This window comes from Hemitrygon akajei, chromosome 27 (assembly GCF_048418815.1).
Source record: "Hemitrygon akajei chromosome 27, sHemAka1.3, whole genome shotgun sequence".
Classification (NCBI taxonomy): domain Eukaryota; kingdom Metazoa; phylum Chordata; class Chondrichthyes; order Myliobatiformes; family Dasyatidae; genus Hemitrygon; species Hemitrygon akajei.
This window is the reverse complement of record NC_133150.1, coordinates 11,834,023-11,856,290: the sequence shown is the minus strand read 5'-3', so window position 1 is coordinate 11,856,290 and position 22,268 is coordinate 11,834,023.

Here is a 22,268-nt window from a genome sequence, read left to right as displayed (position 1 = left end):
TGGCACAGTGGGTGGTTCAGCAAAGCAGGTGTTTATTTTTTAATAATTTCTTAAAGGGAAACATAAAGAGTGATTGCCAGTGGGTCTGTAAATTTCAGGTGACACATTTTTCATTTCCAGCTCAAACATTAAAGCCAGCTCAAACATTAAATGACAAGTTCATCTGTTTCCATAGAGACTGGGTTCTTTATTTGAAGGGCTGTAAAATTTTGTATGTAGTCATTCTGCAAACAGCTTATAATGTTTATAATAATTTAGACAGCACCAGTTTGGGATCACTTTGCACGTGCAGCAATTATTTGCACTGGTTCATTTCAAGGAGTATTAAGTAAGGTCACTGCACAATAAACATTTTTATTGTTCTGCTATAATCTATTATCTTTTGTACACCCATTTGTACACAAGGTGTCATTTAAATAAACAGAAATAGAATAGAATAGTAGTAACAAATAATCCCTAAAAATAAATATTCTTAAATGACATTTAAAAGAATGAATTGGTGGTGAAATATTTTGACATGAATCTAACATACTAATATGGATTTCAATGGATTTTAAAACATTCAGATGCAGGCATGGAGTCCAATATGTGGGTCTAACTTTGAGTCACTTTTTGCGAAGTGCACACATATCACATGATAGCCTGATTTTACATATAAACCATATTAATTATTTAAACAAACGAGAATGCTTAATCAAATTATATATATATATATACACACACCCCCGCACATATGGAAGGTTATTGAAATATTAAAGACACAACACTCCTCCCTGCTTAGCTATAAACTCAAGCTCAATAGAATGCATTTCAACTATATACACAGTAAGCTATATAATAATACAGACATCCACAGCATTGTAAAATTTTAAATTGTCCCATTCAAGCCTAAAGTTTTAATCACTGTGGAGCATGCTCTTCGGGGTAACATCCTTCCTGACAAGGGGGATGACTATGTTTGGCAGGTAAGACTTGTTGCTGTGAAACAATCGCAGGTTCTGGGGCCTTCTCCATGGTGGTTGTAGGAGCTGACTCTGAAACTGCAGGACGTGCTTCTGAAAGTTTTGGATACCTTTCTTCTCCTTTTCTCTCTCTGGATCTATTTTCATCCCTTTCTTTTTATTTCTTACGTTCCTTCTCTCTTTCACTCTATTCTCTTCCTCATTTACTCTTATTCTCTCTCTGTCTTCCCTCTTTTTCTTCTTCTAGTTTATGCTTCTTGATTTTGGAACAACGTATTTAGTTTACTGGAGTATTTATTCTCTTACTAATCCTTTTATTGCTCCCTTTACAATCTGATCTCTCCTCTTGTTTTCCACATCCTCAACATCATCTGATGTTTTCATGTCTCCGTTGACTTCTTTCTTTTCGGCCTTCCATTTATCCCGCTGGGCTTTGGTCTTTGCATCTACTTTTACAAGCAGCTTTTTGACTCCCACTCGTAGTTCGTGCAGTAACTTTAATGCATGCAGAGTAGATACTGGTTCTTTTAACTCACAAAAGCTGAATGCTTGCCACTTTTCTGAAGCACCTTGAACTCTCTTGAAACTTAAAAACACAATATTTCACAAGTAACTGCCTGATTAACATATCAGAAGCTTTCTCAGACATGTCGCCGACAAAAACTGTTGTAGTTGAAACACTGCTTTTGTTACTTCCCACTTCCTCTGAGCAACATGGTTCTTCCTTGGTTTTTCCATGGTCCTTTTTAACCAGAGGCACAGTGGTTGGCACCAACACTTGTTTGTCCTTTTAACACACCCAAAATGCGAAAAACAACTCAGCAGGCCAGGCAGCATCTATGGAAAAAAAGAACAGTCGACGATTTAGTCCGAGACACTTTGACAGGACCCTGTTTGTCCTTTTTTGGGCAACAGTTCATGGTGTTTGCCGTAGAGACAGTTGTGGCGTCATCCAGTATCTTTCTTAATTCACTTTTGGCTGGCTTCATTGCAGGGAATGTGGCATGCAAGTTGTGGATGGATTTCCAATCAAGTTGTAGTTGTCTCAGCCAATCACAACCCCACAATGCTGGCCCTCCTGTTTTTATAACATACAAACTCAATGTGGTTTGTTGGTTTTTGGTTTTTATATTTCACCGTTATAGATGTCATTCCCACCATAGTTATCTTTTCTCCAATATATGTTCTTAGTTGAATATCTGCAGGTTTCAATTTGGTATCTTTCAAATGCCATTCAAATTCCTTTTGCGGAATGACTGAAACAGCTGAGCCAGTGTCCAATTCTGTTTTAATTAATTTGCTGTTCATTTCTGGCGTATTACTTGACTATTGTTAGTTTTCATACTGTAAATCTCAAGGCTACACAGTCCTGTGTCACTCTCATCATCAGATTTTTCATCAACACCATGCAGATTAGTGCCCTTTGTGAAGCTACATCTAGACTTTTTAATCTTTTTCTCTTCTCTGTGCATTCTTTTATTTTTGTCTGGCCAGCGTGCTCTCTGTATGTGTCCTACTTTGTTGCATTTTTTGAACGTTTGCCTTTAAATTTGCATTTATTTGGTGTATGTGAGCCTCTGTCACAATGGTAACAAGATTCAGTCAGGTCAGATCCTGTTTAGACTCTGCAATTCTGTTCATGTCCACTTTCATTCCTGTTTGTAACTCAATTGTACTTCTGTCTGTGGTTTCCATTGAAACAGCAAAATGTAAGTTGTGCTTCAGTTGGGAGCCATTTTTGAATGCTTTCTTTTAAGATTCCACACACTAAACAATCTCTCCATGCCTCATTAAGACCATTGCCAAACTGATAATCACATTAATTCAGCCACATACTCTGAAATAGGCTCCCCTTCTTTATGATTCTAATTATGAAAGCTAAAACATTCAGCAATCAATGATGGCTTTGGTTCTAAGCATTCCAGCATCATTTTTACAATACTGGCAAAGCTCATATCTAGTGGATTGGTTGCAGCAGTCAGATTTTGAACCAAACTGTATGCTTTTAAACCCAATGCACTTAGCAAAATTGGTACTCGTAATTAATTTGCTTCAAAATATTGCTGAATTAACTCAATATACATGTTCCAGTTATCGTTTGTGCAATCAAAAGTTGCAGCTAGTCATTTCTGCTTTTTTAAAGATTATCACCCATTCCTCACTCTTAATGAACCTGTAAGTTCTTTATTTTCTGACTTTAAAAATAAAAGTGATCATATCTTCCATTCTGAAGAACTTGTGCTGTGCTACTTCTTTAAAACTTCGACATTCTACCCAGCATTTTTTTTTTTAGTTCAAAATCTGGCTGCACTTCAACAGGTTGGTAGACAACTCAGGTTCATTTATAAAAATACCTCATCGTCGATGTTATGTTTTGTAACTTGAAAACATTAAACAAATTCAAAGGAAGGCAACGGAGTCTGAAATGGGGATCTAACTTCAAGTTTACTTTAAGTGAGGCATGCACTTATCATGTGGTAGCGTGATTTCATATGCAATTAATGTATTTTTATCTATAACTCTTAATTAATTATTTAAACACAAGAATGCTAAATTAAACTATATATATGCAAATTTATTCAAATATTATTGAAATACTAAATACATAACATTAATTAAGAAGATTTCAGCACATCATTTAAATACAATAGAGTTGAATTTAAAGTCAACATATCACTCTGCTGCCTAGTTTCTAGTAGAGTTACTTTATCAAGTTGATAGTAGTGAGGAAACAGATGTTGATGAAACAAGTTCAGCTTTGGTTTTATTAAGGATGAAATCACATTAACAGTCCTGCTGTAGGAGTCCATGTAAACACTGTGACACAAGAAATGACGCTATGCCATTAGATGAGAGCCAAATGCACGGTTAAAATTTGGAACCTCGTGTATTAAAATAAGATGCTTCAACAAAGATTCAAGGCTGATCGATCTGGATCAAAGCATTGTCTAAGTGAGAGAGCCAGAATGTCACAAAGCAGGTTCTAATATGCCCTGCATGTCACTGCAGTGTGCTGCAAATCATCAGATCTGCATGAGAGGCAAATGTCTTCTTTATTAAACAGTTAAGTTTTGTCATAATGGAAAGGGCTCACCATGGTGTTATTTTCTGAGAGAATTCACAGACCTGGATGCAAGGCCGGATTCAGCCAAGGCTGTAGGGATCCTCATGTAATTTTCTCTTGCTCCTTAACTCACTTGCAGAGCAAGAAGATCTGAGGTTACATTGCACTGCTGCTTTCCTGCATCTGAAAGCTGGGTCTTGTCTCTGTCCATCATATATTTTGCAGTTCTATATTGAGAGTGGTTAAATCATCACTATCACAAACTATAGGACTATTAAACTGTAGATGTCCAATGGAAATGTAATTTATCGTCTTCCCATCTTTGATCCTGCAACCTACAGGCTCAGTTTCAAGGACTTTACACCTCATAAATCTGCAACTCACATTCTCAATATTACTTATTTTTTTATTTACGCAATTTGTCTTCTTTTGCACATTGACTTTAGTTGTCAGAATCAGAATCAGGTTTATTATCACCGGCATATGACATGAAATTTGTTAACTTAGCAGCAGCAGTTCAATGCAATACATAATATAGAAAAAAATAATTAAGTAAATCAATTACAGTATACGTATATTGAATAGGTTAAAAATTGTGCAAAAACAGAAATATATTAATAAAGTGAGGTAGTGTCCAAGGGATCAATGTCCATTTAGGAATTGGATGGAAGAGGGGAAGAAGCTGTTCCTGAATCACTGAGTGTGTGCCTTCAGGCTTCTGTACCTCCTACCTGATGGTAACAGTGAGAAAAGGGCATGCCCTGGGTGCTGGAGGTCCTTAATAATGGACGCTGCCTTTCTGTGACACCGCTCCCTAAAGATGTCCTGCGTACTTTGTAGGCTAGTGCCCAAGATGCAGTTTCTTTTGGTCCTGTGCGGTAGCACCCCCCCCCCCCCCCACCCACCCTCCATACCAGACAGTGATGCAGCCTGTCAGAATGCTCTCCACGGTACATCTGTAGAAGTTTTTGAGTGTGTTTGTTGACATACCAAATTTCTTCAAACTCCTAATGAAGTATAGCTACTGTCTTGCCTTCTTTATATGATGTGACCAGGTTAGATTCTCAGAGATCTTGACACCCAGGAACTTGAAACTGCTCACTCTCTCCACTTCTGATCCCTCTATGAGGATTGGTATGTGTTCCTTCATCTTACCCTTCCTGAAGTCCACAATCAGCTCTTTCGTCTTACTGACATTGAGTGCCAGGTTGTTGCTGTGACACCACTCCACTAGTTGGTATATCTCACTCCTGTACGCCCCCTCATCACCACCTGAGATTCTACCAACAATGGTTATATCATCAGCAAATCTATAGATTTAGAGATGTTTAGTTTTTCATAACTTGTGTTGTACTTTATTTTTCTGTAAATCCCTGCAAGAGAATGAATCTCAAGGTAGTGTATAGTGACATATACTCAATGTGCTGTGACAATAATTTACTTTGACTTTGATCCCTGGACTCTTGCCACTCACTGTACTGGAAGCAGATCACACCAATAAGCAGCAGGTTACTGGAAACCAGCTTGCCAAGTCACTGATAAGAACATCTTTTGAGCACCTAACTGAATTACATATCTTTCTGCCTGCCCTGTACTATTGTAAAATCCCTGGATAAGATGATGACACATTGCAATGAAAGAGAAGATAAGGATTCACACTGATTACTCTGCAGATTATTGTGCCATCTTCTCACAGCTACCTTCTGTCAGGAGCTGCAGAACTCTAAGTCCCACAAAACCACGTTCAAAAACAGCTATTTCCTTTCAACTGTTCCGTTCAAGAATCAAAGAGCACAACTCTAACCACTGCAATTTAATAACATAATTACCTCTTTGATCACCATATACTAAAATGGACTTTGTTTTTATTGTTCTATTTGTGCCCTTTCTTGCAAAAATAATGTGTTTATTTTAATTTATGCTTTTCATTTGAATGCTAATTATGCAGTATGTTGCTATGAGCTTATTACGCTGCTGCAGATAAGTTTTATCATTGCCCTGTGCATAAATGTATTTGTGCGTGTGACAATGAACTCATCGTTGACTTTGTAAGTCAGAATGGTGATAATCCTTTGCTGAGGTAACTGGTACTCATCACAATTAACAAGTATTCCTGTTGATTCTCAAATACCTGCTATTTATTTGAGGGTAGGGTAAACTGAGAGATATAAAAACTTAAAAAACTGTATTTAACATCACCCTTAATGATTTTGGGATGTGTCAACATGATTTCTACCTCATTAAATACTTGTGGAGCTTACACTGTGTTTTCACAGAAGTCATCCTTGGATTTTGATGCCCTCCGATGTCCAGGGTTGACCATGGATATTGCATCCTAGCTGTTTATGTGATATTCACACCAGGGCAGTACGATATGGAGAGCAAGCTGTTGCCCACGCAGCAGGCTGCCCCCCTCCACACAGCAGATGAATACAAAGGAACAGCAGAGGGTGATACAGTTTGGCACTGGCATTGTTGCAGGAGTTGCCAGTCAGCATTGATCTCAATGTAGAACTGCCTCAGAGACTCCAGCTCCAGGCTATTCCTCAGGGTTTATTCCTGAAGCCTTCCCCTTGAATGGGTAAGGCCACAAGGTGGCCTAGGCTTGTGATCGGAATTGTCCTTCTCCTGCCAACCATGGCTGACGAGCCCCATCTGCCTGAAGTGACTGGTTTAAAGGCGCCAGTAAGCCAGCTTTGCCCCTTCCGCTGGATTTAGTAGCTAAGACACATGTGAAGGACAGGAGCTGGACTTGGTTGTCAGAGGGTCTTTGAGAGGCTGGCCACTGGGAACATTCAATAGGTCGTGGGAGCTTATCCCTGCTATAACATCCTTAAGGAACCAAATCAAAGGAATATAGTAACATTGGACCAGATAATTTGCATGTTTAATGGTGTGATTAAGGGATTAAAATTGGCCATTGCACCCTGCACGTGAGCTAATTAATTTAGTGCAAAATGAAAAGCTGAGCTCACTTTCTGTGAGCTAGTGCTGAAAAACTCTGGCTTCAGCTAGGTATCAGAGGAGCCGACATTTCCTCCTGCACTTCTCGTCTCTCTCGTTGTGTTCAAGGTGCCTGTCCAATGGCTGCACAAACACTAGCGCTGTCCCAAACTTATACAGCCCATGGGGTACGATTTATGAGATTCATGATCAATTGAGGCATTGAAACCATTGCTTGAAAGCTTATAGATTTCAAGTGAACTGTTCCTGAGCATTTTATCTGATTGTAGCCTGAGACTGGGAGTTTTAGGTTGGTGCAGTCCATTGGTTGATGTGCTTTGCAATTGGCCCATTGCTGGGTTGTTGTGATTGCCCAATGAACAGGGTTTCTGTGAAACCAAGTCAGTGGCTTCATTAGTGGAACCTGGTATATAACATTAATGGAATTGAATTAATTTGTGGGTTCCTTTGGAGAATTCTAACCAGAGTTAGCTCGAGGCCAAGCAAACATTTCCTCTGCAAAGAGAAAGAGAGGTGAGTTCATGGATTAACATAGCCCAAGAAGAATCTAGCATGGTTAATTGCTGGTGATTACACTTAGGAGCAGGAGTGGACCGCCAGGCCAGTCCGGCTGTTCAGTGTCCATGCTGACCTCAACACCTTCAGTGCCAGTTCCCATAGCTCTCAGTTTCTGGATCTTCCAAATATTTAACCATCTCCACCATGAGCATATTTAATAATCTGGGTTCTGCCACCTGTGGTGGCAGAGAATTCCAGAGACTCACTATCCTCTCAGAAAATAAAGTTCTACGTATCTCAGTTTTAAATGTCCCATCCTTTATTCTGCAGCTTGTTCCCTTGTTTGTGAGTTTCCCATCAGTGAGAAACATACAAAATCTGTGATTGACCTGATAACTCTTCAAAAATGAAGGAATGTTATTTAAATATATAGCTGTTGGCTTTGTAGGTGTATCCAGTTTATATTAATATTTAATAATGGCAATTAAAATTAAATTTGAACTTACCATGCTGCTACAAATGAATTCATTTCCATTATCACCATTAGCCATAATATATTAAACCTCTTTCTGTCACAAATAAGACACTGACCTGGATCCACCCAAACCTTGTCCATTGGAGAATCATAACCCATTAATGGGTCAATTGCAAAGAACATTGACCAAAGGAATGCATCAGTCTAAAGTTCCCATTCTGTGGTGAGAGAGCAATCACCGATCTTTATTTCCATATTAATTGAGGATTTGGTCAAGCCAATCAGAACAGAGCAACTATCAATACTCACAATAGTTGACAGAGACTGTGCTTGATAAGCGCTGTCTTGCTGCCAGGGTTTCATATCTATAAGACAAAACTGTGTGTGGTCAGAGAGATTGTGATTCATGAGGAGGATATGGGAGAATTGTCTGCATTTCATGTTGCTGTGAACAACATGGCAAATCCTTTACTTTCTAAACGAGCTGTTAGACACCTGTTTAACAGGAGAATGAAGTGCAATTTTTAACTAACACATTCCCTTGTCGTAGCCTGTCAGGGGCCAGAAACAAGGAAGTAGAGATGAAAACAGCAAGTGCTATATATAAAATCAACAAATTCTGAAGTTGCTGGAAATCCAAAGCAACTCACACAAAGTGCTGGAGAAACTCAGCAGGCCAGGCAGCATCTATGGAAATGAACTGCCAATGTTTTAGGTTGAGACCCTTCTACAGCACTGGAAAGGAAAAGGGAAAGACACCAGAATAAAAAGGTGGAGGTAGGGGAAGGAGGACCAGCTAGAAGGTGATAGGTGGAGCCAAGCGAGTGGGAAAGGTAGAGGCTGGAGAGGAAGGAATCTGACAGGAGAGGAGAATGGACCATAGGAGAAAGGGAAGGAGGAGGGGACCCAGCAGGAGGTGATAGACATGTGAGAAGAGGTATGAGGCCAGAGCAGGTAATAAAAGAAGAGGGGAGGGACAGGGGATTTTTTTAGCCAGAAGGAGAAATCGATATTCATGCCATCAGGTTGGAGGCTTCCCAGATGGAATATGAGGTGTTGCTCCTCCACCCTGAGGGAGGCCTCATCACGGCACAAGAGGAGGCCATGGACTGACGTGTCAGAACGGGAATGGGAATTGGAATTGAAATGTTCGACAACCAGGAAGTTCTGCTGTTGGTAGATCGAGCAGAGGTGATCGACAAAGCAGTTCCACAATTTACAATGTAGAGGAGGCCACACCGGGAGCACTGGATACAATAGACAACCCCAGCAGGTGAAGTGTTGCCCCACCTAGAGGAATTGTTTGGGGCCCTGAGTGGAGGTGAGGGAGGAGGTGAATGGGCAGATGTAGCACTTTGACTGCTTGAGGGATGAGCGCTGGAAGGGAGATTAATTGGGAGGGATGAATGGACAAGGAAATCATGGAGAGTGTGATCCATGTGGAAAGTGGAGATTGTGGGTGGGGAAAGGAAAAGACACATTTGGTTGTAGGATTCCTTTGAAGATGGTGGAAGTTGTGGAGAATGATATGTTGGATGCAGAATCTGATGGTGAGGTATGTAAGGACAAGAGCAACTAGCACTGTTAAGAAGATGGGAAGAAGGGGTAAGTGCAGATGTCCAGGAAATGGAGGGGATGCGCGTAAGAACATGTCAATGATGGAGGAAGAGAAACACTATTCTGTGTAGCAGGTGGACATTTCAGATGTCCTGGAAAGGAAAACCTCATCCTGGGAAGAGATGAGGCGGAGATGAAGGAACTGAGACAAGAGAATAGAATTTTTACAGGGGACGGGGTGGTATAGTCAAGTTAATTGTGGGAATTGGTGGATTTATAAAATATATCCGTCGACAATTTGTCTTGAGAGATGGAGACGGAGAGATTGAGAAAGGGTAGGGAGGTGTTGGAAATGGACTGAGTGAATTTAAGGGAAGGGTGGAAGATGCAGGCAAAGTTGATGAAATTGACATGCTCAGCACGGGTGCAAGATGCAACACCAACGCAGTCATCAGTGTAGTCGAGGAAGAGTTGGAACATGGGCTGTTCTATGTAGCTAATGCAGAAGCAGGTATAGCTAGGACCCCTGCAGGTGCCCATGGCTTCCCTTTGAGTCTGGAGAAAATGGGAGGAGCAGAAGGGGTAATTGTTGGGGATGAGGACTGCCAGATGAAGGAAGGGAAACTAGTTGGTTCTTTTATTGAGAGAGAAGCAGAGAGCTTTAAGGCCTTCTTGATGGGAATAGGAGTGTCTAGGGACTGGACATCAATGATAAAAATGTAGCGGTCAGGGCCAGGGGAATGAAAGTTACTGAGGAGATTGAGAGCATGAGAAGTATCACAGATATAGGTGGGAAGGGACTGAACCAAAGTGAACAGAATGGAACTGAGGTATGAGGACATGTGTTCCACTGGGCAGGAGCAGGCAGAGACAATATCCTACCAGGTGAGTCAGGTTTGTGGATCTTGTGTAGGAGGTAGTAGCTTTCTCAGCAGCTCAGAGGAACTTCAATCTTTCAAGTCAACGACTTTTGTCAGATCCAATGGCTGTGGCTGCAGCGCCAGGTGTGACAAATACTGAATGTCATCCCACAAGTGACAACAAATTTCCTTCTGGAAGATATAAAGAGGGCCCCAAATTTTAAGTTGCATTATTTGATCTTAAATTACATTGATTGATGAGCTGTTGTTTGTTTCCACTGTCTAGATTAAAAATCTAACCACAAGTTGTAATAGGTAGAAGGATTCAATTTTTCCATTTGAATACGAAGCTATGTTAGCATCACTACTGTATGTATTTTGGTTAAATTGGGTGCTTGTCCTTGATAAGTAGCCTTAGGTTTAAGAGGACTGAAATGCACATTTTAGAATTTTTATTTTAAGCAGATTTTCATTGGCAAAGTACCTACCTAAGTTACAAGAGCTTTGTTCCACAGGCGGATTTCACTCCTTTGCATTAAAAGAAAATTCATTCATCCGAAGTATTTGGCTGGCATTTGAAGAACAACGGTTCCAGTAAAAATATCTGCCAGCTGTCATATTCACACGGCTCAGATCACAGTTTCCTGTTTCCAGACAATACACACCTCGCAATCGTCAGGGAGCTGCATACTTTCCAATATGTTTCTTTCAATCCTTCTGTCTTGCTGCTTTCTATGTACAGTATCAAGAAAAGAAAGAGTAAACTTGGCAGGCTTTCGCCAAAAGACATAACTGGCAAGAGCACCAGGTCCTGTAGAATATCAAAAGAACTGATCTATTTATGCTTTACACCATTCATCCAATAAATGTGACTGAACGAAATGCAATGAATTCCTGAGTTGAATGCTGTCTGGTAGCAAGGCCTGACAAAGCATTTGAAGGTAGCTGAAAGGGGATTAGAATTATTGAACTGAGACCATCTTCTCATATTCATATTCGTACACTTACATGAGGTTATTACTCAGATAGGAGCAAACAATTGCATGCTGTCAAAAGGGACATAATCAATATTACTGAGGATACATTTGTAAAGCATATAATGTACATAACATCTTACTTTCTCCAGCACACTGAACTATATTTTATGGGGATAATTCCATTTCAGTAGGAAGCAGTTCAATTTTAAGGAAGAAATCTATTAATTCACAGGATATGGGTATTGATGACAAGGTTAGCATTTACTGCCTATCCCTACTTACCTTTGTGAAGATGGCAGGGTGGGTGTTAACTACATAAACCACTAGTCTTTGTTGAGCACCATTTCTACAATGCTCCTGAAGTTTGACCCTGTGGCAGAATGTACCTCCATGATGTTGAGAGATAGCGAAGAGAACTTTGAAACTGTGATAGTCCCATATCCCTGTTGGTCTTTGCTTCTGGATAATAAAGATTATTTGTGTTTGCAGTTGTTATCAAAGAAGCTTTGGTAACTTGCAGATGTTTCACATCACAGGCACCTTCAACTAGTGGTATAGGGAACGCCAATCATCTCCTGGATGATGTTGATCTTCTGATGCGTGATTGGACCTAGCTTCATACTTACCTGTAGAGAGACTCGTATCATAGTCCTAATGTGTCCTGTAGTTGGTTGAAAGGCTATAGGAAGTCAGGAGGTGAACTACTTGCCACCAAATACTCAGCCTCTGCTCTGTTTTTGTAGCCATAGATTTCCAACTGAAGATGACTCCCAAGATATTGATGCTGATAGTTCTGATGCTGGTAATGCCATTGAACATCACTGGGAGGTGGTTTAATTCTTTGATTGGAAATAATTAATGAATATTACTTATCTCCTGTGAAGTTCCTTGTCTGAAAGTTGTGCAGCTGTTGCTGTATTACTGAGGAGTTGTGAATGTAATCAAACACTAAGCAATAACTGGTGAATATTCATACTTCTGACTCGACTGAAGGATAGTCATGAAGAACCAATATTGAATTTCAGGGTAGTTTTGAGCTGAGATGTTTACTGTCCAATAACCATAACCAACTTTTCTAGTATCAGCAGAGAGCATTCGCTCTACTGTAACTTCTTGTTCCCATCAAATATTGCCATGACATCACAAGCTCTCACTCTCTCAATTCTTAAATTCAACCCTTTTGTATGTGTTTGTATAATTTCTTTCATAATGTGTCGCAACAAAGTTCCATTAAAAGAAGAATCTACAACAATGGTGTACCGTGCGGCAGCACAATAGTCTGAAGATAAAATTATTTATATTTCCAATGTGTGTACCAGGCACCTGATTTCATAGTTAAATTTTCCGTTCAGTTTTGGATTTGTTGACCTTGATTTACTGATGTTTCTTCCTTCATTTCAACAATTTGTTTTTTATTTGCATCAATGTCTTTGCTTGGAGAGCTCCAGTTTTTACCTTTGGTCTGGCAGAAGTAGGAATCTAACAAGGTTTACTGGTGGTATGTGGATTGGTGAAACACCGGTTTAGTTTTTATGTCATTACTTCAAGTTAGTTTCTAAAGGCATAGGAGATTAGATCTCATCGGGCCTGGTTATAAAGAACTGGCTATTGACTACCAAACAGAGCAATTTAATTTTAAAAGCATAATTTCACAAAATACACATATGACAGCATTCTAGAACAAGTTGTTTGAAAGTGGCACTGCATCACTTACTGACACAATGCTGAGGTTAATTCCCAGTGGATTCATTGTAACGGCGTGCCTGAAATGTAATGCTGTGGCGACCCAATTACTAGCACACTCGAACCGGCTGACAATTAGCCAGAGCCAGAGACAAAGATACATAGCCTCAGGGAGTTTCAGTTACGTGCCTCTCCAAGTTTCGAGTGGGGGGAGACAGGCTTTTAAGCAAGACTGTGTTTGTGAAATAAACTTTTTCCGTGGTTGCAGTTTACCGACTCCGTGTCGTAATTTCAGCGCTGCGCGTAGCACACCGCTACATTGGTGACCCCGACGGTCCAACCGTTTTTTTGGACCGGAGATGGCAGACGCTGCGTTTGTTAACGCGGTTTCCTTGAAGCTGCCAAGCTTCTGGACGCTACAACCTCACCTATGGTTTCAGCAAGCAGAAGCCCAATTCCATGTTCGGCAAATAACCTCAGAGGACACCCGTTACTACTACGTGGTGAGCTCCCTCGACCAGGACACAGCGGCCCAGGTCGCAGAGTTCGTACAGTCTCCCCCGGCAGACGGCAAGTACACGGAATTCAAAGCCCTGCTCATAAGGACTTTCGGGCTCTCCCGCCGCGAGCGAGCTGCCCGCTTACTGCACCTGGATGGCTTGGGAGACAGGCCTCCATCGGCTTTGATGAATGAGATGTTGTCTCTGGCCGACGGACACACGCCCTGCCTCATGTTTGAGCAGGCATTCCTGGAGCAGCTGCCCAAGGACATACGCCTGCTGCTGTCCGACGCGGATTTCAGCGACCCCCGGAAGGTGGCAGCCCGGGCGGACGCGCTGTGGAACGCCAAGAAGGTGAGTGGGATGTCCATCGCACAGATCACCAGGCCATCCCAGCAGCAACCCAGTCCAGGCCCGGCCGCAGAGTCCGCTAAGCCCAGAGGCCGGGTTGTGGAGCCCAACGAACACTGGTGTTTCTACCACCAGCGGTGGGGCGCAGATGCCCGCCGCTGTCGCCCGCCCTGCCAATTCCACGGGAAACGCCAGGGCCAGCCGTCGCTGATGGCTACGACGGCTGGCCTTCAGGATAGCCTCCTGTATGTCTGGGACAAACAGTCGGGACGCCGGTTTTTGGTCGATACCGGTGCCGAGATCAGCGTCTTACCTCCGACGAGTTACGACACCCGCAGCAGGGCGCCGGGTCCCCCCCTATGGGCCGCGAACGGCAGCACAATAAGGACTTATGGCACCCGTCCGGTGCAGCTACGGCTCGACTCCAGCAAGTTTACGTGGGACTTCACACTGGCCGCCGTAGCCCAACCGCTTCTGGGTGCGGATTTCTTGCGGGCTCACAGCCTACTGGTCGACCTGCCCAGGAAGAGACTGGTTCACGCCGAGACCTTTCAGACATTCCCCCTGGGTGCAGCCCAGTTGCCAGCCCCTCACCTCGGCTCCATCACGCTGTCCGGCAACGACTTCACCAGGGTCCTGGCGGATTTCCCATCAGTTCTGGCACCACAGTTCACGGCAGCCATGCCCCGACACGGTGTACAGCACCACATCCTGACCCAGGGACCACCCCTCCATGCCCGCGCTCGGCGGCTTCCCCCGGACAAGCTCCGACTGGCGAAGGAGGAGTTTACACGGATGGAGGAATTGGGGATCATACGGCGGTCTGACAGCCCATGGGCCTCCCCCCTGCACATGGTGCCCAAAGCGACAGGGGGCTGGAGACCGTGCGGCGACTACCGCAGGCTGAACGAGGCTACAACACCGGACCGCTACCCTGTGCCGCACATTCAGGACTTTGCAGCCAACCTGCACGGCGCGCAGATCTTCTCCAAGGTAGACCTAATCCGCGGATACCATCAAATCCCGATGCATCCAGACAACATCCCCAAAACGGCTCTCATCACCCCGTTCGGCCTTTTCGAGTTCCTCCGCATGCTGTTCGGCCTGAAGAATGCCGCACAGACGTTCCAGCGGTTGATGGACGCGGTGGGACGCGACCTGGATTTCGCATTCATCTATTTGGACGACATCCTCATAGCCAGCAGCAGTCGTCAGGAGCATCTGTCCCACCTCCGTCAACTCTACGCCCGACTGAGTGAATACGGTCTAACACTCAACCTGGCCAAATGCCAGTTCGGGCTCGACACCATTGACTTCCTGGGCCACAGGATTACTAAAGACGGGGCAACCCCTCTGCCCGCTAAGGTGGATGCGGTCCGTCATTTCCCCCGACCCACCACGGTCAAAGGCCTGCAGGAATTCGTAGGTATGGTCAATTTCTACCACCGCTTCCTCCCTTCAGCTGCCCGGATCATGCGCCCCCTGTTCGCCTTGCTGTCCGGTCCGGGCAAGGACATTACCTGGGACGAGGTGTCCGCCGCCGCTTTCATTCAAACGAAGGATGCCTTGGCGAATGCCACGATGCTAGTGCACCCCAGAATGGATGTCCCTACCACCCTCACGGTGGACGCCTCTAACACGGCAGTCGGTGGGGTACTGGAGCAGCTCATCGCGGGCCGCTGGCAACCCCTGGCGTTTTTCAGCAAACACCTGCGGCCACCCGAGCTCAAATACAGTGCTTTCGACCGGGAGCTGTTGGCGCTATACCTGGCAATCCGGCATTTCAGGTACTTCTTAGAAGGTAGGCCCTTCACAGCGTTCACGGACCACAAACCGCTTACCTTTACATTCACAAAGGTGTCCGATCCCTGGTCGTCCCGCCAGCAGCGCCATCTGTCCTACATCTCTGAATACACGACGGACGTCCGGCACGTCTCGGGTAAGGACAATGTCGTGGCGGATGCGCTCTCTCGTCCTAACATTCACGCCCTTTCCCAAGGGGTAGACTTTGAGGCGCTGGCAGAGGCACAGCTGGCAGATGAGGAGATCCCGAGTTACCGGACCGCAGTCTCCGGTTTGCAGCTCCAGGACCTCCCCGTAGGCCCAGGTGAGAGGACCCTACTCTGTGACGTCGCCACCGGCCAGCCCCGTCCCGTCGTCCCGGCACCTTGGCGACGACGCGTGTTCGACTCTATTCATAACTTGGCCCACCCCTCCATCCGCACTACCGTCCGGATGGTCTCCAGCAGGTTCGTTTGGCACGGACTCCGCAAGCAGGTCCGTGACTGGGCCAGAACGTGCCTGCACTGCCAGACGGCCAAGGTGCAGCGACACACCAAGGCCCCGCCGCAGCAGTTCCACCCCACCCACCGGCGTTTCGACCACATTCATGTGGATATCGTGGGCCCCCTGCCTGTGTCACGCGGGGCGCGGCACCTCCTGACTATCGTGGACAGGTTCACAAGATGGCCAGAGGCGGTCCCGCTCACCGACACCACCTCCGAATCTTGCGCCCGGGCGCTGATCGCCACCTGGGTGTCCCGCTTTGGTGTCCCGGCCCACATTACCTCCGACAGAGGCGCCCAGTTCACCTCCAGCCTCTGGTCAGCGATGGCCAACCTGTTGGGGACTCAGCTGCACCACACCACTGCCTACCACCCACAGTCGAACGGACTGGTGGAGCGTTTCCACCGCCACCTGAAGTCGGCTCTCATGGCCCGCCTGCGAGGAGCTAACTGGGCGGACGAGCTTCCCTGGGTCCTGCTCGGCGTCCGCACGGCGCCCAAAGACGATCTGCACGCTTCGTCGGCCGAGTTGGTGTACGGCGCGCCCCTGGTCGTTCCCGGGGAGTTCATACCAGCCCCAAGGGGGCGAGAGGAAGAACCCGCAGCGGTCCTGGGCAGACTACGCGAGAGACTCGGTGCCCTTGCCCCCATGCCCACTTCGCAGCATGGACAGCACCCAACCTGCGTACCCAAAGATCTGCAGAACTGTAAGTTTGTGTTTGTACGCCGGGGCGGGCATCGGCCACCGCTGCAACGGCCCTACGAGGGGCCGTTTACGGTGATCAGAAACGACGGGTCCACGTTCGTGCTGGACGTTGGGGGGAGAGAGGAGGTTTTCACGGTGGACCGACTCAAACCGGCCCACGTGGACTTGGCGCAACCGGTCGAGTTTCCGGCACCGCGGCGCAGAGGCCGACCTCCCAAACAGGGCCCGGCCCAGACTGTGGACATTGGGGGGTGTACCGCCGGTTCTGGGGGGGGGTTATGTGGCGACCAAATTACTAGCACACTCGAACCGGCTGACAATTAGCCAGAGCCAGAGACAAAGATACATAGCCTCAGGGAGTTTCAGTTACGTGCCTCTCCAAGTTTCGAGTGGGGGGAGACAGGCTTTTAAGCAAGACTGTGTTTGTGAAATAAACTTTTTCCGTGGTTGCAGTTTACCGACTCCGTGTCGTAATTTCAGCGCTGCGCGTAGCACACCGCTACAATGCAATGTTAAAAGCATATTTACTGTGATGTTGACTGAGCAATTGACTTCCACACTTCAGTGAGTTGAGCTGCATCCGCAATTCACTGTGCAAATTGTGATGAAGATTTTTAAAAAAACAGATTAGCTTCATTTGTCACATGTACGTCTAAACATTGGAACATAGAGTGAAATGTGTCGACCAGCACAATCCACATACGTGCTTGGGACAGCCTGCAAGTGTCACCATACTTCGAGTGCCAACATGGCATGCCTATAACTAACTAATCCATACGTCTTTGGAACGTGGGAGGAAAATGGAGCACCCAGAGGAAATCCATGTGGTTACGGGGAGACAGCAATGAACAGAATGAACCCCAATCACTGGCATGGTAAAGTATTACACTAACAGCCACGGTTATCTGTGGGAGCATCATGCATCAACCCACTTTGCACAATTCATGTTTCTTGTATCAGTGCTTCAGACACACCGGAATCTGGAAGAATTCCCCTCACTTCCTTGTTCTAGCTATTTCCACTCTATCTTTCAGCCCAGATGAAGGTTCTCAACCCAAACATTAAGTGTCCGTTTCTAGTGAAGAGGGTTTCTATGTTGTAAGGCTTTCTGCATTAGGAGGAGGCCAGTATGCAATGTGGATGAGCACAAAGGAGTCCAACAGCAACCTGGAACATGGATCGTGGAGTGCATCCTTTCAAGTATCAACATCATGGGCAACTCCATCAAGAACCTTCTGAGCTCAATACAATTCTGCATCAATTTGCAGACAGCTCAGCTTCCATTGCGGCAGAACAGAGGCAACTCAGTGTTTGGGGGTCGTTGTGGGAAGCTAGGAGTTCTCTTACACAAGCTCAGTTTAGAGTACTGTCAACATTGCTATTGATACCATTCAGGGTTTCCTATTAGTCCAGCGACCTGTCAATCAACTGATTGCTATGGTTGTTGAGCCATATGCTGTCAGCTAAATAAGACCATAAGACGACAAGCCATAGGGACAGAATTAGGAGTATTAGGACATTTGACTCATTGAGTTTTCTGCACCATTCTATCATGGATGATTTATTAACCCTTTCAACTCTGTTCTCCTGCCTCCTTCCAGTAACGTTTGACCCCTTGACAGATCAAGAATTTATCAAGCTGTGCTTTAAACATAGAGTCAAAGAGTCATAGAGAAGTACAGAACCAAAACAGGCCCTTTGGCCCATTTAGTCCATGCCAAAACCATTTAAACTTCTTACTTCCAATGTCCTGCATGAGGACCATATACCCCTACTATACAATATATGTACCTATTCAAATTTCTCTTAAATGTTGCAATTGAGCCCACATGGACCACGTGCTGGCAGCTCTTTCCTCAATCTCATGACCTTCTGAGTGAAGAAGTTTGCCTTTATGTTTCCCTTAAATTCTTCACCCTTAAGCCATGACCTCTGGTTGTAGTCCCACCCAACCTCAGTGGAAAAAAACCCGTCTGCATTTACCCTATCTATACCCCACATAATTTGTATACCTCTATCAAATCTCCTCTCACTCTTCTACATTCTAAAGAATACAGTCCTAACCTATTCAATCTTTTTTTATAACTCATGTCCACCAGACCTGGTCTCATCTTTGTAAGTTTTCTCTGCACTCTTTCAACCTTGTTTACAGCTTTCCTGTAGGTAGGTGACCAAAACTGCACACAATACTCCAAATTAGGCCTCACCAACATCTTATACAACTTCAACATAACATCCCATTTTGCATACTCAATACATTGATTTATGAAGGTCAATGTGACGAAACCTGTCATTAAACCCTATCTACCTGTGATGACACTTGCAACGAATTATGTACCAGTATTCCCAGATCCCTTCGTTCTACCACACTCTTCACTGCCCTACCATTCACTGTATAAGACCTACCCTGATTGGTCCTACCAAAGTGCAAAATCTCACACTTGTCTGCATTAAATTCCATCTGCCATTTTTCAGCCCATTTGTTCAGCTGACTCAGATCCCTCTGCAAGCAATGAGAGCCTTCCTCACTGTCCTCACCATACTGACTACCCTTTATCAGTCCATGTCTATCCAAATATTTATATATCCGGCCACTTAAAATACTTCCAATAACTTTCCCACAACTAATGTCAGGCTCACTGGCCTATAATTTCTTGGTTGTTTAGAGTCTTTTAAACAGCAGAACAACATTGGCTATCCTTCAGTCTTCTGATATCTCTCACGTCGCTAGGGATGATTTAAATGTTTCTGCTAAACCCCCCTCCCCCATCCAGCAATTTCTGTACTTGCCTCCCACAGAGTCCAAGGTAACACCCTGTCAGGCCCTGGGGATTTATCCATCCTTATTTGCCTCAGGGGAGCAAACACCTCCTCCTCTGTGATCTGTACAGGGTCCATCTCCCAGGTAAATACAGGTTCAAATAATGCATTTAAGAGCTCCTCCATCTGTTTTGGCTTTACCCATGGATTACCATTCTGGTCTTCCAGAGGACCAATGTTGTCCCAGCAATCCTTTTGCTCTTAACATACCTGTAGGATCCCTTAGGATTCTCATTCATCTTGTCTCTTACATCAACCTCATCCCTTCTTTTAGACTTCCTGATTTCTTTCTTAAGTGTTCACTTGCATTTCTTGTACTCCATAAGCACCTCATTTTCTTCCTACTTACCCATACCTGCTATGCATCTCCTTTTTCTCTCTTTACCAGGGCCCCAATATCTCATGAAAACAAAGGTTTCCTATGTTTGATACCTTTACCTTTTATTTCACAACACACACAAGCTTTGTACTTTCAAAATTTCATTATTGAAGGACTCATTTTCCAAGTACACCTCTGCCAGAAAGCAGTCAGTCCCAAACCACCCTTACATAATCAATTCTGATACCATCAAAAGTGGTCTTTCTCCAATTTAGAATCTCACCCCACAGACCAGACCTATCTCTTTGCATATTTACTTTGAAACTGATGGCATTGTGGTCACTGGATGCAAAGTGTTCCCCTACACAAGCTTTTGACACCTACCCTGTCTCATTCCCTAATAGCAGATCCTGTATTGATGCTCTCTCATTGGGATTTCCATGTATGGACAAAGGACACTTTCCTGAACACATTTACCAAACTCTATCCCAGCTAGTCCTTTTACAGTATGGGATTCCCAGTCAATATTTGGAAAGATAAAATCACCTACTATAGCAACCTTATGTTTCTTGCAACCGTCTGCGATCTCTTTACAAGTATGTCCCTAGAACTGTTGGGTGGTCAGCCAAGTTAACATTGTCATGACATTCTTATTTCTCAGTTCCACCCATAACACACCACTGGTCAGGTTCTTCGGTCTGACTTGATGGAACAATGCTGTGACCCTGACTAGTAATGCCACCTCTCCTCCTTTAATCCCTCCCACTCTGTCACCTTGTCTATTCCATAGGTTTCAATGAGACCCTCCATCATTCTTCTAAGCTCAGGCAAGTACAGACCCAAAGCCATTCCATGCTCTTCATATGTTAACCCTTTCATTTCAGGAACAATTTTCATGAAACTCCCTGGACTCTCCATAGTCAGCACATCTTTTCTTAGATAGGAGGCCCAAAACTGCTCACTATACTCCAAGTGAAGCCTCACTAGTACTTTATAAAGCCTCAACATTACATCCTTGCTCTTATATCCTCGTTCTTTTGAAATGAATGCTAGCATTAAATTTGCCCTCCTTACCACTGACTCAACCTGCAAGTTGACCTTTAGGGGATTCTGCACAAGGACTCCAAGTCCCTTACATCTTCTGCAGGTAATCAATTGTTTGCCAGTAATTAACAATGTACTAAGCAATTTATTGAATTTCTTCAGGATCTTAGGACACTTACTATGGGAAGCACACTATTGTAGCAGTTAGCGTGACAGTATTAAAGTGTCAGTGACCTGGGCTCAATTCTGGTACAGCCTTTAAGGAGTTTGTACATTCTCACCATGACCAGCTGGTTTCCTCTGGATGCTCTGGTTTTCTCTCACATGCCAAGGACTTGTTAGGGCAATTTCTGGAGGTATGAAATATAACAAATATATTCTCCTGCCACCAGTCTTCAGATCAGAATGTGAATTATAGAAAGTTTGAAGTTAATAACTCATCATGGGTGATTGATAAGTTTGTGGCGTAAGGCAGAGGAGATGAGTTATTAACTTAAAAACTTTCTGCATAATCGCTCAAAGAGTTGACCTGCATGTGCATGTAAAGAGAGCTGTGTAACTCATCTCCTTCTACCTTGAGCCACGAACTTATCAATCTCCCCTCGTACGTGTGTTGGTAAAAGCAAAATGGACGAGGAATATATGGGAAAATATGGCCCAGGGAGTGCAGGATGGTACATGGGCAACTATCAGGAACTCCAGCATTGAAGAGAGATTTTGCTTCTCTAAGGGGGAAGTGAGACACCAGTGAGGGGAAGAGTAACTAGGGAATGATAATGTCAGTGATGAGCCGGCCATAGAATATACAGAACATAAATATTCAGGGTTGGATAATCCAAGGATGGGATGGTCCAGTCTTCCTGAAAATGCTGAAGGAAGGCCTGAGCTCAGCCCATCAGGAAGTTTTAAATTTGGGAATAGCACTGGAGTCGGCCTACCCTGTGAGTATCAAGAGCTAGGGAGATAGATCAGAGGAAGGAAGAGAATTTGTAAGGTGGTTGTAGAGGATGTAGCTGCTGTGATGTCACAGAGGACTTGTTTTGTGTGCCAACTAGCAAAGCACCTAATAAGGAACTGCCAGAATAGACATTGAAGAGTAAAGGAGATAATTTGTTACAGCTGTGGCCTCTCAGGCCATGGTTGGACATAGTGTCCTCATAAGGGAGGAAGGTGTGAAATACACTCACCAAAACAGGCAGAATC